This window comes from Pelodiscus sinensis, chromosome 2 (assembly GCF_049634645.1).
Source record: "Pelodiscus sinensis isolate JC-2024 chromosome 2, ASM4963464v1, whole genome shotgun sequence".
Taxonomy (NCBI): Eukaryota; Metazoa; Chordata; order Testudines; family Trionychidae; genus Pelodiscus; species Pelodiscus sinensis.
This window is the reverse complement of record NC_134712.1, coordinates 92348467-92362004: the sequence shown is the minus strand read 5'-3', so window position 1 is coordinate 92362004 and position 13538 is coordinate 92348467. Positions and strand designations below refer to the sequence as shown.

General features: G+C 38.5%; 1 protein-coding gene and 1 long non-coding RNA gene across 4 annotated transcripts in view; one reads left to right on the top strand and one right to left on the bottom strand.

The window, feature by feature from the left end:
* CCDC102B (coiled-coil domain containing 102B) overlaps window positions 1-13538 on the bottom strand; it is a 333694-nt gene that overhangs the window by 32882 nt on the left and 287274 nt on the right. The gene's annotated exons all lie outside the window — the stretch shown is intronic.
* The window catches only part of LOC142827133 (uncharacterized), a 66931-nt gene continuing 54229 nt past the window's right edge, over window positions 837-13538 (top strand). For all 3 annotated transcript variants that reach the window (XR_012901580.1, XR_012901581.1, XR_012901582.1), the window contains exons 1-2: window positions 837-971; window positions 9566-9753. This is a non-coding gene — a long non-coding RNA (uncharacterized LOC142827133). The remainder of the gene's footprint in view (window positions 972-9565; window positions 9754-13538) is intronic.

Here is a 13538-nt window from a genome sequence, read left to right as displayed (position 1 = left end):
GAATTTATGAAATATCACAAAGTGAGCAGGATTGAACGTATGGTCTGCCTGCAACAGAAGGCTGATGCTTCTAGTAATGACGCATTTAGTAATGCAACATGCAATATAAGATTTTTATATAGATTTGACTATACTATCACATCTATTATGAGGGAAAGTCTAATCAGTAACTACATTCATCAATGGCAGTTTGTCATTTTTTTTTACATACACTCCATTCATATTTGATCTTTTTTCACAGTGACTCAATAACATGTAGTTGTTAATGCAATTAAGCCAACTTATTTTTCACTGAGAATATGATATGACAGATTTCAAATTAGTTCATTATCATGCCACAAAGTAATTTATTTTATATGGATTCATGAGATCTTTTGGAACAAAACTGTTCAATTAAATATGCCTTTTTAAGACTGACAGTGAGCTCATAACTTGAAGCCTTCATTAAAAACGCTTATCTTTTTCAACAGTTTTCCCACATCGGTTTAGAACACTGATGCTTAAGGATTTACCAATATATTACAGTGGAACACTTGAACAATTTGTCTTACAATTAGATGTACACAAAAATATACTGCTAATTGGAAGAGAAATATTGTTGGAAAATTACTAACAGTATGATGTCCAAGAATCATTAACAATCTGGTGCTTATTCTTTAACAGGTGTACAATTTAATTATCAAAGCCAATGGGCAAGATCAGTGCCAATTTCTGAGAAGCAAAACATTGCCAGAGCTTCTGAGCCAATGAATGAATGCTGCATTCCAGCCAGAGAATCCAGGTTAATCAGAAATAGTCAGCAGTGCTATGGAATATATTGGGGGCAAGAAATAATATGCTACTCTAGTTTTCCTTTATTGGAAGTATCAGTACTATCACACTAGGGCAAGCTGCAACAGATTTTTGTTGATATAGTTTGTCCTTCCTTAGGCCCTGAATTAGTGTCCAGATTACATGAAGAAAAGCAAGAGGTGAGATTTTTAATTGAATAGCTATATATTGTTACTGGAGTGCTATCATCTGGATTCTTTTAATATTAAAGGAAAATAAATTTAATTGTAATTGGATGAAATGAATAATTTTTGGTTTTGGTTGCTCAAGTATCATTTTCCTAGGCTTTTTAATTTATAATTGAGAACACAATCCTACTAGGTGCTGTACTTTTAAGAACAAAATAAACTGGTATTCCTTGTGTGAGAAAGAATAAAATGTTGCTAAAATATACATCTCTTACATCTCTTAAATTTCATAAACATTAAAATCACTTATACTGGAAGATCATTTTAGTCAGCTGTATTTTCTTGGCAATTGTATATTTTTTTCTCTAATAGTTCTGAAGTCATCCTCTCATATCAAAGAAAAAATTAAACTTACTTGATTAGTAAGAAAATGCTTTTTTTGTTAATTTCCTAGTTCCTATAAAGGAGCATGACTTCTATTATTCTTGGTTATTAAAAAAATTTGGAGGAAATGTTTTCCTTTGCTGTACTAAAAACCAGACAACATAATCAGTTTTGGAGAGACTAGCGTGAACAATGATAACTGCCTAATAGGTTTGCTCATCTCAACTTACAGATGTTTTGATAATGCAAAGTTATATACTGTTTTCATAAATGCATGCATTCCCTAATAAAATCCCAACCCTATAATAGTTTACTATATCAAGACCATAGCCATGTGTGCACTTTGTATCCTTGGGAACACAAACCCGTAAAAACTAACAACGTTTGTTCTCAGAGTGATTTAGCTAACATTGTTTTTCTCAGGCTAAGTGTAGACTACAAGCCTCTTTTGAAAGAGTCTTTTTGAAATAATCTTTCGAAAAAGCCTCTTTTGAAAAAGAGTGTCTAGACTACAATCAGTACTTTCGAAAAAGCAAGCCTTTTTTTCGAAAGAGAGTACTCAGGCAGTCTGGATGCTCTCTTTCAAAAAAGCACAGTTTGCATTACATGGCACCTTTTTTCGAAAGAGCACTTTCGAAAAAAGATGTTCTTCCTCGTAAAACGAGGTTTTCCGTGGTCGAAAAAACTGCTGCGTTCTTTCAATTTACTTTTGAAAGAACGCGGCAGCAGTCTAGATGCAGGTAAAGATTTTTCAAAAAAAGGCCACTTTTTTCGAAAAATCCCTGTAGTCTAGATACACCCTCACTCATGTTCAAGTTATAGAACAGAAGAGTGGTCCCATGAATGCAAAAAAGAGAAGTTTTTCTCAAAAGTTTTGAATTAGATCTTTCATTGACTAAACCACAATCAGCCTGCTGAAGTTATTGACATTGCATAGAATCAAAATCAGCCTCCTCAGTGCCCTCTGAAGTGGCCATGCAGAGTTCCTGCTTCAGTTTCCACTTGTAAGGGTTCTTTGAAAAACCTCAAAAACTGCTTTGGCTGCTCCACTGACTCAGCCCTATGGCATAAGTCATTTAACTAAATGTCTACCTCCAGTGTACACTAGTACAAAAATACAAACAATGAACAAAAAACACTCCACAGAGAAGATACACCAGTTCCTTACATCTCAAAGATCTGCTCTGTTTTCCACTTGACAATCTGGTGTTTATTCTTGAGCCTGAGAGGTTCTCTCTCCTCTACTGCCAGTCGAGTTCAACAGGGGTACTCAGAGTATAAATGAGAGAGATCTGATGGCAGTATTTTCTGCGAATGGCCCTTGGTCTTCCTGAACCTCTTCCTTCTCCCCTCTCCTCACACCTCAGTCTTCAAGGATATTAAGAAGGTTATGGACTAAAGTGGATATGTCTATGAGAAATCTCCCCTCTCTCTCCCCCCTCCCCCAATTTATGGGGTAAGCAACCAGCACACTGATTAGGCACCTATATTGCATTTTTAAAGTTTCAAAAACTAAAATAATAATAGTTGTACTTAGACACATTGCATGACTATTTTTATGCTGTGTGTCAAAAATGCAAGATGGCACATCATTTTTATTGTGCAAAATGATGAAGAAATTAATATATTACAGGTCATTCTTCATGTTTAAAAATCAGATGTTAATAGAAACAGGTTTAGACCAAACATTCACAATTGAACACCAGCAGATGTTTGAGTTTCAGATTTAGATATGAATTTTGTTGCTATTAGTTTTTCAGAGGTGAAAAACAACCAAATGCCATATTACTATGAGTACGGTCTCCTAGTCCTCAAAGTTCAGTGTATGAACATAAATAATTCCCCTCAAATAGGGGCTGACTAAATAACTACAATGTTACTAAAATACTTTCTAGAAGATGGCTTCAGGAACCAACTGACAAATAGGTTAACAGTTGCTCTTAACATATTTGGGAGGCCATATATTCCAAAAAATTTAGATGTTCATGTTTATTACTGGTCTTTGATGAAAATGAAAGTAGCTATATCATTTTACAGCAGTGCCTTAGGAAATATTCAGAGCAATTGAGAAAACCTGATTAAATTGTGAAGTAGATTGATCCAAAACTCTTATTTTTCAATAACAAAGCAGCTGCATTAAATGGAATTATGCATTTGTGCAATCCCTTTACATTAAAGATGTGACTTTTGAACCTTTTCTAGGAAACTTAAAATCCTTTGTAACTTAGCTCATTTCATTTGTGACGTACAAGTGCTACTTAACCCAGATTTTTATGTACTGAACTTAAGTTGTATGAGTGGCAGGTATCTCTTTCAAACCATGAAGAGAAGAAAAATCTGACAGAAATTAACAGGTATATTCACATAAACTAAAGCTATGAAAGATCTTAAAGAATAGCACAAGTTCAGGAAAGAATTTTAATAAGCAACCATGATTTTTGGTGTAACTTCTCTGCCCCTTCGTGTTGATATGTGTATCACAGGATTCACTTACTGCATAATTAGATTTACTTTGTTCCTACTGTTTTATGAAAAGTACAAGCAACAGACTCACATATAGAAATGATAAATGTTATATAAAGTTATCAGAGACTTTAGATTTTAGAGTTTAAATTCTGACAGATCTTTGCCACAATTCAACGTATGGAATATACTCTAGATTTTTATTTTATTTAAGAAACACACATTTTGCTTTTACGTTACACCTCCCCCCCTTCAGATATACAAATGTTAATAACATGACAACACTCCTGGCAACAGAGAATTATCATCATCCCCGTTTTACATAAGCCACAGAGAGAGGTAGAGATTGCATTAGTTATACACACTTCCAGCAAATACACAGACCTGAGAATTTCTTTCGGCTCCCACCTATCAAAAGTGTTGATAACTCACAGATACAGAGAAAGTTTATGGCAGAGCGAGAACAGAACCCTTTACTTCAAGCCCCCTGACCCATGATTAAACCATTCTGCTTACTCACTGAAAAATGTAAAAGGGTAACCTTTTCATAGCAACAACTTTGTGAAGCCTGTCAAGCATTTCTGTGATCCTTTATTGACCTTGTAAAAGCAATTTACACCATAGCTATGCTGACAATTGATAATGTCTATAGAAAATATTCTTTAAATCAAGAGAGAAAGATAATTTGGAACCAAAGAGATTAATAACTTCTAGGTTCATCTATTTTAATTTCATTTAAATAGTAGTTTAAGATACTCACCCAAGACTGTAGGGGTAGTACAATTAAATCTGACAAGTGTTATTATCGATTTAGTAGGAATTTAGCCAATCACCACCTACAAAAACTCCTTTCTACCTCTGCTAGCTCAATCCCTACCTTCTAATAGAAGAAGTCAGTCTCTCAGCAATTACAGACATAATTGTTCTGGATCTCCACTAAGATATCTATACTTTACATTTTTTAATGCCAATAGCAACAACTTTTTTATTCAGCAGAACATTTCATAAGCTAAGAACACACTCAAATCCAACCTAAATGGCTCTTTTCTTACATTCACTTGATAGCAAAGGCTCTCTCTTTAGCCTGTAGTGTCAATGTTCACATTTTAAAATCTTAGTTTCATCCTTCATTATTTACATATGTACAATCAAAGCCACTGTCTTTCATGTTTTTAAAAAATGAGTATGTTGAACGTCTGCAGCATTTTCTCATAACAATTCTTCATACCCCCAAGTAAGACTTGTTTTTTTCCTGTTTCCTTTCTTTAAAATCTTATGTCTGCCATTTTAATCTTTGTAACAAAAATCTGTTGAAATAGTAGATTATCCATATCAGACAAATTTATAAATTCAGATGAGCAATTATAAAATTTTTCAGGGCATGAGCCATGTCCCTAGAGGAAGAAAATATGCAATTAAGACAAGAAGTCTATAAACATATTCTCTCATGCTTCATGAGAAACAGGAATATAGAAAATACTATAAATATGTTTATGTGTTTTGATATACCAGCAATAATTGGTGTAAAAATGTTTTAGGGTTGGTGAGCACTTTTAGTTCCCCCTAACATTTTTTAAATAGTCAACAGGATTGTCACAAAACCACCACCCCATGTCTGCTCTAACAATGAAGAGACTGATACGTATTGTATCAAGTGGGTGTGCCAAGGCAACATCTGAACATACGCTCTTATAGCAGAATAAAACAAAAACAATTTCTCCAACTATCTTAGAACCACTCGTGGTGCTAATATGGTATCCCGTTACATGCATCACATAAGTACGGGTTTAGCTGATATTTGTAAATTTGGTAAAAAAGTTTAGGCTGCTCTTCTTTGGATCACTATTTACTCCGTGCACCTATAATTCATATTTCAATTTAAATTGCATAAAAACTACAGTCCCATCCATTGCACACTCTATCTTCTAAAGACATAGTGAAAAAACACAAGAGCAATGGCTGAATTAATACTAATGGAAAAAATGGAAGAGGAATAGCTGATTTCTAAAGTCATGCAATGAGTGATGCCCATTGTCCACATAGCTGAAGGCAGGACTGAGCCTTCAGTATGCCAGTATAATGTCTTAAGGTCACTAAAGATTTTACTGTTCATAGCAGAAAAGAAACTGCTTCCTGTAAGTGCTTAATTCTCTGCAGCAGATCCAAACCTTTAACTTTTCATTGTGAGGCAGAATTTCTCAGCACTGATGGGAAATCCATTGGCAGTTAATAGCAAAAATGTCAGACACAACCGACATAGAAAATAAAGGGGGGGATGTTAGAAATTTATATGCTGTGACGATGCCTACAGAGGCTGCTGGAAAGAATAAACTTCTGCAGGGATCTCAGTCAGTTGGGGACAAACACCACCATGGAGGCCAAACTTCAGGAATGAGACACTGGGAGGCAGAAGGACAGACCTTTAGAGCTGCTCCTCCCTGAAACTGGGATGGGGACGGCGAGAGTTTATGTTATTTTTAATTTATCAAATGAGAAATGCTAAACTGGGGTTGGGACCTGAAAGGTCAGTGGATATGAAGCTAAAATGGACCCCATGTGGGGAATGTTTAATTTCCTGTAGACTGTGTGTAGTTTAAGTTCTGAAGAAAGGAAAAAACGGGGCCCTGACGAAGCATTCCTGGCCATAACGGGGCATACTGAAGGCTGTTGATTCTATTATAAAGCATATGGGGCAAGAATGCTAGTATCATAGGCTATGTCTACACTGCACATTTATTTCAAAATAACTGAAGTTATTTTGAAATAACAGAGTGCGCGTATATATAGCAAGATCATTATTTCAAAATTATTTCAAAATAACTGGCTTCTTACTCGGACTTCTGTAACCCTCATTTCATGAGAAGTAAGGAAAGTCAAAGGAAGAGTGTTCTTCCTTCGACTTCTGCCTGTGTAGACAGTGCCTAAAGTTGAGTTAAGGTACTTGGACTTCAGCTATGCAATTGACCTAGCTGAATTTTTGTATCTTAACTCGACTTTAGCCTGTAGTGTAGACATACCCCTGGTGAGGACCAGTGTTTCCTCTAAGCTGTGGGGCAGCACAGCTTCAAAGGTGATTAATCAGTCCCACTTAGTTAGAGGCTCAGGGCTCCCTGAATGAGGCTGACTGACAGGGTGGGGCTGATTAATCACCCGTGAAGCTGTGCTTCCATGCAGCTTAGAGGGAAACCAGTGAGGACTATAATGATGTAGCTTTGAAGCCATAAGAATCTCTTCTCTTTGATTTTGAAATGTACAGTAACATTTCAGAAAGAATTTTTTATGTGATTGACAGTAGAGCTCAGACAAAATATGGAGAGCATATTACATTTTGATAGTCATAATCATAAACGTATAAAATGTGTGTAAGTATGCTCTCCATCATCTAATTTCCTAGCCATGGCAACAACTGAAATAATTTGGGTCATTTTTCTAATCAGAGATACTGAAACCAAAAATCTCAAGAGCTCAAATTATTCCTCTTTAGGTATTAATCAAAAATGGAAAACCAAAACAAAACTACACACCTAAAAATTTAGAATACTTGAAAGTACTTTGGCTTCTGTAGGCAGTTTTTTCAGATGTAATATACTTCTGGTTTACATCTGATGCCCGCCTCTTCAGCATTGTCTCAAATAAAGGAGGTTTAAAAATAAACTGCTATGAAATAAGAAAAGCCCACCAAACTGATTAATTTCCAGAGCCAGCTATCACCAGCCATCACCTCCTTGCTTGAGATGCTAAACAGTGAGTCCTCACTTTGTTGATGAGTAAATTGAGTTTAGACAACCATGTAAAGAAGTGCATGAAAGTAGATTTATTAGGGGCAAACAACTGAGGCTATGTCTACATTGCAGAGTTTTTGTGCAAAAATGGCCGTTTTTTGTGCAAAACTAGTGGAGCCTCCACATCTCAAGCACATTTTAACGCAAGAAAATTTACAGTGAATCGACAGAACAGAGGGGGTTTTGCAGTGTAGGTATTCCTCTATGAGAAATAACTCCTTTTTGCGTAAGAGCTCTTGCGCAAAACGGTGTATGTGGATGGGAAACAGAGTTTTTTTGGTGCAAAAACAGCCTATCGAAAGAAGCACAGGTGCCCAGGTGGTCATTTTGTTAATGGCATTCAGAGCTTTCTTGCAAGAGAGCGTCCATGCAGTCTGGATGCTCTCTTGTGCAAAAGTGCATCGCTTTTCTGATGCTCTTTTGCAGTGTTGATGAGCTCTGCACAAGAAGTTTTTGCGGAAGATCTCATCCACAAAAAGCTTCTTGTTCAGTGTAGATGTAGTCTGAATGTTAGCATGTTGTGTCTGTGTTAAGGAGAGATTGCCACATATTTACCATTAATTTCAGAAAAGCTACAGGTTGCCATAGTATTGTTAGGTTTATGCCTTGTTCTCTCTCTCAGCAATCACATTTCCTGAAACTATAAAAATATCTTTAGGCAATGAATGATGAGCTGCCACAATAGGTAGTCACATAAGTTCTGAAACAAACTTTTTTTATGGAATATCAATAGAGCAAAAAGTCTTCCTTGATTCATTCCACTAAGTTCCTGTTAAATAATTCTTCCACATGTAGAGAAGGAGCAGCAATGCACACATCAAAAGAGACATATCAATTTAATTTACCACTAATGATTCCCAAAATGATTCACTATCATATTCTTTCACAAAAACTATTTGAAAGTGAATGATCTTTCTTACTGGAATACTCCTACTAGCTGTGATTCAACATAAAACAGTAGCCTAAGGGTATGTCTATACTTGCACCCTCTTTCAAGAGAAGGATGCGAATGCAGCTGAGCGTAATTGCAAATGAAGCGTGGAGTTGAATTTCCCGTGCTTCATTTCCATATTCACGTTATGATGCTATTTCGAAATAGCATTATTTTGAAAAAAGAAACGCTGTCTAGACGTGGTTATTTAGAAAGAAAACCCTTCTTCTGAAATAACCCTTATTCCTCCTACAACGAGGTTTACCAGTTATTTTAAAAGAATGGTTTTCTTTCAAAATAACCGTGTCCAGACAGATTTTCTTTTTTCAAAATAGCGTTATTTCGAAATAGCGCATAACGCAAATATGCAAATTAAGCATGGGAAATTCAAATCCGCGCTTCATTTGCAATTTCGCTCAGCTGCATCTTCATCCCTCTCTCAAAAGAGGATGAAAGTGTAGGCATACCCTTAAGAGACTAGGCTGACAGCTTGTACTTAAGTAGGGATGCAATATTTGCTTTTGGATTCCATAGTAGGGTGTCTAATCAACGTTTATATTAGGAAAAGAAAAAACAAAGCTATTTTTTGCCAAGAAGAGTAGCTTTTAAGTCTCTTGCTATTCGTTTTGAAAAATTATTTTTGTAATGTATGGATGAATAGACCACCTTTTAGGCTACCTACATCGCTGATAACACTATGTAATTCCTATACCTAAACCTTTTCTTATAAGAGGCCTACTGCTTACTAAACAAGTACAGCTACATCAGTATTTTGTCAAATAATGTCTCTCGAGAAGTCTTGTACATAGGGCAAAAAAATACTGATAAGCGTGTCCAGTCTGAAGGAATGACGACAACACTGGGATTCTTTTCAGGGCACATCTACACAGCAGTGTTATTCTGGAATAATGGAAGTTATTCCAAAATAACTTTGCAAGCATCTACACTGCAAGCCCACTGTTTCAAAATAATATTGGAATAACGGACATCTTATTCTGGATTCTGTAGCCCTCATTCTACAAGGAATAATGTCTATTCTGAAATAGATATTTCCTGGTGCCATGGCTGAGCCCCCCCACAACTGCCAGCACTGCCTTAGGAAGCTCCCAGGACCCTATCCAGAGCCGAAAGAGGAGGGCAATATTCTGGTCTCGTGCAGAGATCTTGGTTCATCTTGGTATCTGGCGTGAGGAGGAAAACCAGCGGGATCTTCACACCAGACACAAGAATGCAGGTATTTATGGCCAAGGAGCACAGCTCCCACTCTGGGGTGGCACCCCAGAACTGCCCCTCCTACGGGCAGTTCCATCACATCCTGGGACCTCACTGTGGACTCTGGGTTGGAGATGCCTGTCTTCACCCTCCTGGGCGGCAGAGCGGGGTGGAGAAGGACGAGGAGGAGAGGAGCCGGATGAGGCCATCACCAGCTCCATCCCTTCCAGCCAGGATTTAATGCTTGCCCTGCAGCCAGTACCCCACTCCCAGGATGTCTCCTGGCCATCATCCGAAGCTGGGAAAGGCCCCTCACATGAGTGCCATTATTTTCCCTAGACACACACAGGTGGAAGTGGCAGACGGCAAGGGACTGCTGTGTGCTCCTTGCTCGGCCTTGTTGGTCTGGGGATCACACAGCAGCCGGTGCACATTAGTCCATGTGGCGTGCCAGTCCAGGGCACACAACTCCATGTGTGTGTCCCCCTTGTAATCTTGTGAGAGTTTGCTACTAACTGCACTTGGTAATATATAGCCATATGATCTTCTGTACTTAGTTAAATCTAATTCTATCCCTAGGAAAGATATATTTAATTTTTGAAAAACAAAAGTCACTGTGTTTAAAGCTTGAAAAAGCAGCTCAGACATTAATGGATGCGAGGGAAGACAACACGATGAAAAAAGAAATCCAATCCAATAAAAAGCTTTTGCTGTAAATTCAGCTACGACAGGGCAGGCATCAGTCCCACTTACAGCCTTCACGTTAGCTGTGATGCTCATTAGAAAAGTAGCAGAGTAAATAAAGCTTTTCTCTTATCCATAATGCAGAATGCAGTGTGAGATTGTGGCATTAACCCACTCCCAGCAGCATAAAGAGCACAAAGCGTCTGTGATCCAACCAATGTTCTGGGAGTCACTGCACCTCATCCTCAGCTTCCTGGATATAAGTGCCAGGATAGACCCAGGCTACAGCCCTTTGAAAGGTGGTGCATACATCGCCTCATAATATGTTTTTGGGATCAGTACAGAAGGGCATGTCCCCTACCCTTTTGCAGTTGTTGGTTCCAAATTCACACTGTATTAATAGTTGAGGGATAAACGCTACTGACATTGGGCTAGTCACAGTAGATATAGAAAATATAGCTTATACAAGCTTGAACGACTCTAGTCCAGCACCCTCAGGACTTGATCGGGGTCAAATCAGAGAATTTGCCAGACCAGGGGAGGTCAATATTGTCTAGCAGCATTATCAACTCTTCTACTGCTTCCTGGGCTCTTAGAAGACATTTAGGGGTAAATTAGAGCTAATTAAACAACACAGAACACTGAGAGCCAGGACTGGTGGCTGTAAACAAACTTTATGGGACCATGGGAAATATGGCCACACCTATGATAAGTGGACATCTGGCTAAACAAAATCATGCCGGAGCACAGATTTTGCCACATCAGAGAGTGCCGGACCAGAGCAGTTCAACCTGTATTTTTAAGGTTAAGAAAAAGTTATCCAAACTGGCTTACACAGTTTGGGATTTTCCTCTGTTTGTACCACACTTCCCTCTCCCCCATGTAGCACAATTAGAAGGTATTAGTAAGGTGATTACAGGTTTTCCTTTAATATTTGCTTTTGCATTTCTGCATTTCTCAAATGCAAATATCCATTTCAAATTATTCATCTGGCTCTATGGGTTATATATTAGAAATGCCAAAGTAACGTAAGGTAATCGCCTATGAATATAGTAGTAGCTTGAAATATCCTGTTGGATTCAACGTTTGGATGTCAGTACTTTGTATCTGCATTGAAAAGACGGTTCTGAATTTGAATTCTGCTCAGTGAAAACAATGTGTAGAGCAGTTCTCATTTATTATTCACATGCACCATGAGGCATTATGTAAGATGACCTTTCCTTTATCTTGGTTTTATAGTTGAACAAGCTATTCATATATAGGTGAATACACCCTGAGTCCTTTCTATCTAATCCTAGAATAAAAGATTAGTGGTTTCATTTTTAGCATCTCTCACACATGCAGTGTGGGGGACCTGGTTATATCCTGGCTTTTAAGATAGAGCTCCAGTTATACAATAGTTATTATACTTGCTGCATTGTGCATGTTGCTGTTTTAAGTATGGCACATAGCAGTGCATGCTGCATGTGGTGAGTCAAATCCTCCTACCTGCCCATGTATAAAACTCCTAGGGTATGTCTACACAGCAGCATTTTTTTTCGAAATAACAAAATGCATGTCTACACAGCAAGCCATTATTTCAAAATAATGTCGAGCTGGAGGTCTTCTTACTCCAACACTAGTAACCCTAATTGTATGAAGGTGTCACGGATATATCTCACCACCATAGCACCTCCAGCCAGCAGTCCTGGAAATTAGCTTCGTTGGCTCATTGGACACCTCCTGCTGGCTGGTGTCTCCCCATGTTTCTCTTCTCCCAGGGAACACCCAACTCCCCTGTACCCACTTTGCCTCGGTGACCTACGGTCAATCTTCATCTAGCCCCTGACTCAGGGGCAAACTGCAGTCTGTAATGGCCACTCATTACTGGAAAAGAGGTATGGACCTGCTGTCCCTGCCTACCATGGCTGCCCCTTGCAGCCCCGGCAGCTTCAGGCCTTGCAGCCTGAGAGCTTGTTTGACCAGAGCCTCCACAGCCCTGGCCTGCCTTCCTTCCCCAGCACTGCTCTATCTCCAGGCAGCCTCCTATTTCCCTGTCAGCCAGGTCTCTACTGCTCTCTGACCAGAGCATCACTTAGTCCTCTCTCTCCCTCCATGAGTCCTTCTTTATATAGCCCCCAGCTGGGCCCTCATTAGCCAAAACTGCCTCAGCTGGGGCTTTGCTCTCTACCCTTGCTCAGAGCTGGGGTTTTGCCCTTAAAGGGCCAGTGTAGGGCAAACGCCCTTTCACAGAGGTGTAAGGGAAGTCGGAGGACGAGTGCTCTTCCTTCAACTTCTGGCTGTGTAGACAGCACCAAAAGCCAAATTAAGCTATTTCAACTTCAGCTGAGCAATTCACACAGCTGAAGTTACATATCTTAATTCAACTTTTGCCCTGCTGTGTAGACGTAGCTCAGTTGAGGTCAATGGGAGTTCTGTGCACAAAAATCTTGCAGGATCTGGCAAAAAAATCTGAAAGGAAGGGAATACAGGACTATGTAGCACTTTAAAGACTAACAAGATGGTTTATTAGATGATGAGCTTTCGTGGGCCAGACCCACTTCCTCAGATCAAATAGTGGAAGAAAATAGTCACAACCATATATACCAAAAGATACAATTAAAAAAAATGAACACATATGAAAAGGACAAATCACATTTCAGAACATTTTACATTCAGCAAAGAATCAATGCCCACAAAACAGACATTAGGCAGGATCACAAACAAAAAACAGTTTCTTGCCATTTCAACTAGAAAGGACACTGTCTCAATGACATAATCACATGCATCCTACTTCAGAAGACTTTCAAATCTGCACTTGAAAGGGAATCCTCTGAACTAGCATTCATGCTAAAATTCGACACTCTTCGCAGGGGGCTGAACAAAGACCCCAACTACCTTTCCCATTACAAAGATAGCTTCCCCAATTATCATCTCTAATACCATTAACTCACAGACATCAACCCTTCCCCACCTCTAATATCATTAACTCACAGGCATTCACCTTCCTCCCCCCCCTCCCCTGCATACCCCTTCTGTTCTGAAATGTGATTTGTCCTTTTCATATGTGTTCATTTTTTTTAATTGTATCCTTTGGTATATATGGTTGTGACTATTTTCTTCCACTATTTGATCTGAGGAAGT